This window comes from Eptatretus burgeri, chromosome 3, assembly GCF_056783735.1.
Source record: "Eptatretus burgeri isolate ZD-2024b chromosome 3, Ebu_testis_v1, whole genome shotgun sequence".
NCBI lineage: Eukaryota > Metazoa > Chordata > Myxini > Myxiniformes > Myxinidae > Eptatretus > Eptatretus burgeri.
In genome coordinates, this window is record NC_140963.1 from 42,509,634 (window position 1) to 42,517,537 (window position 7,904).

Here is a 7,904-nt window from a genome sequence, read left to right on the forward strand (position 1 = left end):
ATGCCGATGCTCATCCAGTAGCTGATCACAGAAACAGATAGATGGATTAGTATGATGATTCTTCCAGAGAGACGTGGTGAGACATTGAGATGAGTGAACATATTTGAGATCAATGATATTTTTGTGGGTCTGAGAGTCAATTATATTGTGATCCAAACTTCCAACGTGATCTTAATTCAAATTTTTTTTATCCAACCACTCCTACCCACCGTTTTTTAAAATTTATAAAGCCGTTTCTGTTTGCAATCATAATCAATTAATAATCAGTTACGACTGTTCCTAATCCATAAAATTATCATGCAAAGGATTTTATAGATGGTGTCAATTCAACAACACATGACATTTAATTTTGTTTTAATAATAAACCTCAAATAGATGTAGCCAAAAAGTAAGAACTCCGGTGATTTGTAAATGATTGACTGATTTTTATGACTTCCTGGATCATCAGCTTCGCCGCGTGTTCCTTATTGAGGTTTTGACTCTTTCAGCCAAGAACACCTCAATGGTGGGTCTTAAAACCCCAACCATGTATCCATATCATGAGATCCACAGCCTCAGTTGTGTCCATTGCCTTCTCTGCGGCATCGTCAGGGGCAGAAATTTGTGTGGGGTACCGTGACAATCGCCTACGATTTACGAAAGTCACCACAGAATATTTAACGCTCACCAGCAACCAATTCTGGCAGACAGCTCCCCAGCTTATTGATGCAGCACCCCACTTGCGAAATACGAGGATGACAATTTATAATCAGGTCAGAAATTGATCACAGAGAAGACAGCTTCGAGCTGTGCACCATCTTCGAGCTATCCTGTCAACCTGATATATGCTTTACTTTCCAAAATAATGTCAAGGCCATACATAAATAAAGGGGTGATATCAGCACTCCAACAAATATTCTGAAAAAAATGATTAAACGTTCAAAACACACCTTGATCCCACAAAGGTAATTCCACCAAAGGCGAAAATACAGTGTCGTTCTTTTGTTCAGTCTGCTCAACTGGCTAATTGTGTCTCCGTGTTTCTGTGTGTCTCTGTCTCTGTCTCTCCCTTGACTCCACTTCATTTCTTGTATATATCCTTGGGTTTTCATTTGGCGGATGTGTATGAAATCGAGAATGAAAATTATCAAGAGGAAAGCACCATGAGGGGGAAAAATAACATTTGAAAGAGATATTTCTGTGCAAAGATAAACAAGGGACTTGGACACAGAAGAAGGCCATTTGGCCCATCCTACCTGTTGTCTCGATAGAGTCCATGCTAATTGAACCAATCAGTTTGGAGACTTAATTTCAATGGGAAATGGGGAATAGACCTTAATAACAATGGGGTTTTTTGTTTTAATTAATTTTTTTTGGGGGGGGGGGTTTAAAGGAAGGAAGGTGAGAAATGAACAAAGACCGATAGCACATTCACTTTTTGGTGAGACCCTCACAATCATGGCACAATCACCAATCCATACCCCAGTAACCTACTATTCCTGCCAATATCCATGATCCATAATGCTTTTAGGGACCTATCAAATTCTATTTTAAACGAATCTTCTCTTTCTGCTTTCACTACTTTTCTAGGGAGACTATTCCACACATTAACTACTCTGTGAATGAAAGATGGTGGTGTTAGCAAAGAGATAAAATGTTATTACTCTCACTCTTACTCTCCTCTTCTTTACTCTCATGCTGTGGCCCCTGGTATGAGCATCACTGTCCATTCTGTGGATAAAAAACATATGGACATATATTTTGTCCATACACTTCATTCCCTTCAACATCTCTATCGAACAGATTCCTTCATAGTCACTTCCTTTACAATGTTTAAAGTTCTGTCTCCTACAGCCGCTCGTTACACAAAACGTTACACAATATTAGAGGTACGGCCTCACTAAATTCCAATGCAATGTGTTAACACTGCCATTTTTATATATACCGAGCAAATACAACCTGTCACTTCACTGACGGGGGTGTGAAGTTTGAGGGGGTGGAGAAAGGGAGAGGGAGGGAGAGGGGGGAGGTAGAGAGGGGAGGCAGAGAGGATGGAGCAAAGGGAGGCATGGGTGAAGAAGGGGAAGCTAGGAAGGGGAGAAGATTGAGGAAGTGGGGTGGAGGTGGGGAGAGCAATGCCTCACGAAATGTTGCGATACACTGCGGGAGGGAGGGGTGCGAGAGACAGAGACAGACAGCGAGCGAAAGAGGTGTGGGCTGAGAGTGCTACATTTAATTTGGAGGGAGCGTGGAGGAGACAGAGAGACGGGGGGGGGGAGGAAAAAAAAAGATATCGGTGAGGGGTGGAGGTAGCTTTAGCAAAGAGTGATATTTTATGCTTAATGACTGAACACAAATAAATAAAAAAACATCTCATGTCAGAACAGCTGCACACACAACGACACAACAGAGTTTGCAAAGTAATCCGCTGGCACATCTGCAAAAACTTTGATATCCCAGTTTCAGAAAATTTGTGGGAATATCAACCGAAAGCAATCACTGAAAACATAGAAGTGCCGCTCTCGCATGACCTAATGATCCCAACGAGCGTGAACATCGAAAACAAAGCATTGCGACCAGATATCATACTTGGGTAGAAAAAGGAGAGAAGAAGACATTGCTAATTGAGGTGTTAATACCATTGATTTGGCCTAAACAATGTAGAAATCAAGAAAATGACCAAATTCAAAGACTTCAAGAATGAAGTGAAAATATCCTGGAAGTTGAAGAATGCCAAAGTTGTACCAGTGATAGTTGGAGCGACAGGAATGATGATCACAATCACAAAGAACCTCACAGAGACATAAAAACCATCCCTGGGAATATTATTACAAACTAACTGCAGTTGGAAGCTGTCCGGGGCACAGCGACAATCCTGAAGAGAGCCCTCGGTACAAAACTTTGAGAACAGAAAACTTCACAGTTTGATCCATGAATCCTTACTGAAATAAAGGTGGATACTTTGAGCCCACCCTGGGAGGACTCCATTCCACATGCTGAAACCTCCACATGGAGATAACAACCAACAACAAACACACACACACTCACACACACACACACACACACACACACACACACACACACACACACACACACACACACGGAGGTTGATACTTTGAGACCTGGGAGGGCTCCATTTCACTTTCTGAAACACCTATATGGAGATAACAACCAACCAACACACACACACACACACACACACACACACACACACACACACACACACGTACACATGCATCAAGTAAATAAAAACCACAAACACAAAGATTTACCTTGAAACATCATTCTTTCAAAGAGGATTTAAAGTGGGTAATGAGCGAAATTAAATTCAAAATGCACCAAACCACAGAACACAAAATGTGGATTTCTAATTTATACCTTCACAGCTGGAACAAACATGGCGAACACCTGGTCGGATGGACATTATTAAAATTTTAAATATGTATCAATGTCGAAGTGAGAGGTGGATAACAATAGGAGACCGCACAAAAAGGTTAAACAAAGCGATGTCCTGTAAAAATAAATTTGGACATTTTCAGTGAATGAGAGGGCGTGCTGCAATGGCACGCGAGGCACCCACAGCACGGAACCGTGGAACCCAACAAAGCTGGAAACGTACGTCTAATCGATGTCAGATTGAAAGCACGTGTACTTTTTTCCCGAAATGAAAAACCACACAGCTTGGAGAGCGCTCACCAAGTGGCTTAAGCATTCAAGCAAGCACTCGAATGAAATGGTTGATAAAAACTGCTCTCTTGGCACTCAATGAGCAACCACCGAACCATCATATTCAACATACAACTCCCAGAGACACCCAGAATGTCACATATGTCCGATTTGGGCAAATGAATGCTTTTCTAGGAGTAGGAATTGCTTGTATTTTCCATTCTGGAGCTTAAATTTTGTAATTCTTCTTAGTTTAAGAGATACTTATGGCAAGCACATGTTGCTAAAATGAAATAAAACAAATGTTGACATCTCGGGGTTTTAATAAAGCATCGCAATGTACCCAGCAATTCGTGGCTATGATGAATAGCTTGTTCCAAGTTGCGGCCTGTTCCAAGTCAAGGTAAGGTTGAGCAGGCCAAAAAACATGGCGGCTTCAGACCCCAGCGAGGTTACCCAGTAAACGCCTTCAGACCCCAGGCAGCGAGATGAAGGATATAATCAACTAGTGCTGTTAAATATCTTCAAAAGGGGTGTTTTAATTAACCCAAACACCAAATTTTCACTCTTGCACTTCCTGGTTGTTGTCTTGGTATGCACGCAAGGTTTCAGGCTGCGAGGTTTTATAGTTTTGGAGTTAGAGAGGAGACACCCATACATTGCCTTTTATTGGTATAGATTTATCCTTTTGTGAATAGTGTACAACCTAAAACCCTATTAGCTTTACCGATAGCTGCTTGACACTGTGCTGTATGCTTTCCCCCGTCCCACCCCCAAATATCTATTACCACTCCCAGATCATTTGTTTGTGTCACACGATCTAAGAATGCACCTAATCTGATGATCTGTTATCCTGCACCTCCTTCCACAACCTTTAAAGTGAGACATCTTCCTTCTGAGCCTGCTCGAGCTCTTGCACAGTCACCTCAGAAATGTCAGATTGTGACACCTTCAATGGTTTGATGTCATCCTTGTTGCACTTGGTGTGTGCCCTGGTCACTGCTGCTTGTGCCAGCTGTGGAATCCATTTTGGGTCTGGATCCTTGACCTCTCATGCTCCAAGTATATTACCGATCACAAGATCACAAATGGGGTCCTCCATGCACAGGACCTCCACCTCTCCGATGTAGTACGGTGTGTCCGCATGGATCTTTGCAACTGGATAATGATGCAATGTACTATCAATCAGCTTGCAGGAGTAGACCTTGTCAGTCATCTGCCTTGTAGTCACCAGGTTTTTCTCCACAGCTGCACTAATACATCCTGAGTCTTGGAGTATTGTCACTTTCTGTGAACCCATGTAGCCTTCATCCAGAGTGATGTTGCCATTGGTGATGCCTATGGTGGTTTCCTCAGAACTGCTGAAGACCATAGGTGTTGACTGAAGTCCTCCTTTGTTCACCTGGATCTTTTCAGGACTCTTTTGCACAGCTGATAGAGACTGCTCTTTCGGCTCTGCTCTGCACATAACATCTTTCCTCTGTAAGTCATGCACCGCACTGGTTGCCTTCTGTTGTGTCCTCATCTGAGCTGCTTTCCTCAATCTACATTCGGCCATCATGTGGCCTTTCTTGTTACAATAGAAGAATTCCCTCTCGCTTCTCTTGAATTGGGGCTTTGCCAGCTGAGATGGATCAGTCTTGTACAGCAAACTGTCTGACCTTGGTTTCACTGTGACATCCTTCTTCTTGACTGTCCTCCCAGTAATACACACACCATGTGCTTCCAAAAAATGGCTCAGCCAAGGTTGCCATTGCTTCAGTGTTCTGAGGTACTCTCTCACGTATGAACAGACCAATCACAATAGAACACACACTAAGGAACTGTTCACGAACCAACAAGTCGGTTAATGCTTCAAAGCTGCGTTTGCACTTTGCCATCAACGTCCATTGTGTAAAGCACCATCTGAAACGTGTCATGAACTGAAACGCAGTTTCTCCTTCGTCAGGTTTAATATATCTGAACCTCCGGTGATATCCCTCCCCTGTAAGTTCATACGTCTTCAACAAGGCCACTTTGAAGTGATCATAGTCATGAGCATTATCTGAGGGCATCCTGATGTACACCTGGAGTGCTTTGCCTGTCAAAAGAGGGCTGAGACAAACTATCCAGTCCTCTCTGTTCCAATGTCGATTTTCAGTGAAGGGCTTGAATCTCTCAAGGTATGCATCCAGCTCATCGCATTTCTCATCAAATGTGGGGAGCTTTGGCTTGTTCGCCATTACTTGTACATCAACAGTTTCAGGAGCAGTGCAAGCTTGTGTTGCCACTTCAATCTCCAACTGTATTCTTGCCAATTCAATCTTCATTCGAATTTCCTCCTTCATATATTCGGCTTCACGAGCACGTTCACCACACTCTACCTCCTCTTTGCATTCGTCATGCTCCACCTCCTGTTTTCGTGCAAATTCCTCACGCTCTGTTTGTCTTTCCTCACGTTCACGAGCCTTCTCTTCTTTTGCAGCCACTTACTGTTCTTTAACAAACACCATTAGTGTCTCTCTCCCTTTAGTCCAAGCTGCTCGCCTCGCTCAATCCAGTTGTCAAATTCCATGGCAGATGGGTGAGCAGTCAGTTTTCACTCAGATCACAAATGCAGCACCGTGGCTTACGCATAATCTTCCGCGTCTGCTATTCCTGTTACACTGTAAAGCCTTTCACTACTGACAGATCCTGTCACAGTCACCAAAATGTCAGTGGCACATGCAAATTGGGGTTTCCTTCTCTTTGGTGTACGTATGTTGTTTGTGGTACCGAACTCAGCTCGTTCTCTCATGACTGCAATCCATGCTTTGAGCTTCATGAGTCTGAATGAACATATCTGTTGGCTATCACTCAAATGGATCTTTGTCAGTTGGTGTCTGCGTCTTTTGAGTGATGTTACAGTGATCACATCAACAGCGTAAGGTTTTTGAAAATTTTATTTCAAATAAACAGAAACAAAATCAAACTAGAACGGGCACTCGGTAGAGTGCATATCTTCGCCGCCGCTACTTTTTTCCGGGCACATTTGAAAAACGTCATTTAAAAACGTCCATGAAGTCACAACCATAAGTCCGATGGACATCAAATTTGGTGTTAGAGGTCATTGAGGGCAGTCCAACAAAATGGAATGATAAACACTGAAAAAATCGAAAGTTTAAAAATGACGTCATCTTGTGACGTCATTTTGACGCACTTCCAATGACGTCACTACCAATCATGGACTACCATCCTGAAAGCTCTTATTTCACGGAACATTTTAATGTTGGTTTCATGTCAATAGCTCTATTAGATTGAAGTTATGCCTACAAGTATATTTTGACCTTGAGTGTGACCTTGACCTTGACCATAGAGTTAATTTGCAAAACCTGTTCATAAATAAGCAGATATTTTGGTACTGATCATAATGCCTGGATTTGGGACAATTTCCTTTACAAATTACATAGATATTTGAATATAAAATATCAGGACATTTTAGCCACAATTGAAAAACGTTTTGTTCAAACGTCAATGACGTCATAACAGTCAGTCCGAACGATGTCAAATTTGGTGTGTGACGTCCTTAAGGTAAGTCCTACAAAACGGTATGATCAAAACTGATGAGGTGGAAAATTGAAAATTTACGTCATCTTGTGACGTCATTTTGACGCACTTAGGATGACGTCACGTCAAATCTGACACCATGTATCTGAAAGGTATTTCGTCATGGAACAATATGGCGTTGGTTGCATGTCGATACCTGTCTTATGAAGGAAGTTATGCTCAAAAGTTTGTTTTTGACCTTTTCAAGACCTTGACCTTGACCTTTGACACGATCGCTCCCAAAATCTAATCAAATCGTCCTTGGATAATCACAAATCATCCCACCAATTTTCATGCAATTTGGTTTAATACTTTCTGAGTTATGCGAATAACAAACAAACACACATATTCACAAATACATAAATACACAGCGACCAAAACATAACCTTTCGCAGAATGCGAAGGTAATGAGGAAGTTCACCATTACATACAATGCCCAACTCTGATTCTTGCGTTGGGTTGTTTCCGCCCAGTGACCCAATCCTCCAGCTCAACTCGAGCATGCTCACCTCATCCCCCAGGGCTGTCGAACCATCGAGTCTTGTCGCGTCGTTCTCTCTCATCCGCTGGCCCGTCCAGGATGATTGAAGAGCTCAAAGAAATTATTTCCCGAGACGCAATCTTAATGAATTTTAATCAACCTGATTATAATCAGCTCCACGCATTAACAACCGCTCTGGGCATTTACACCTCAT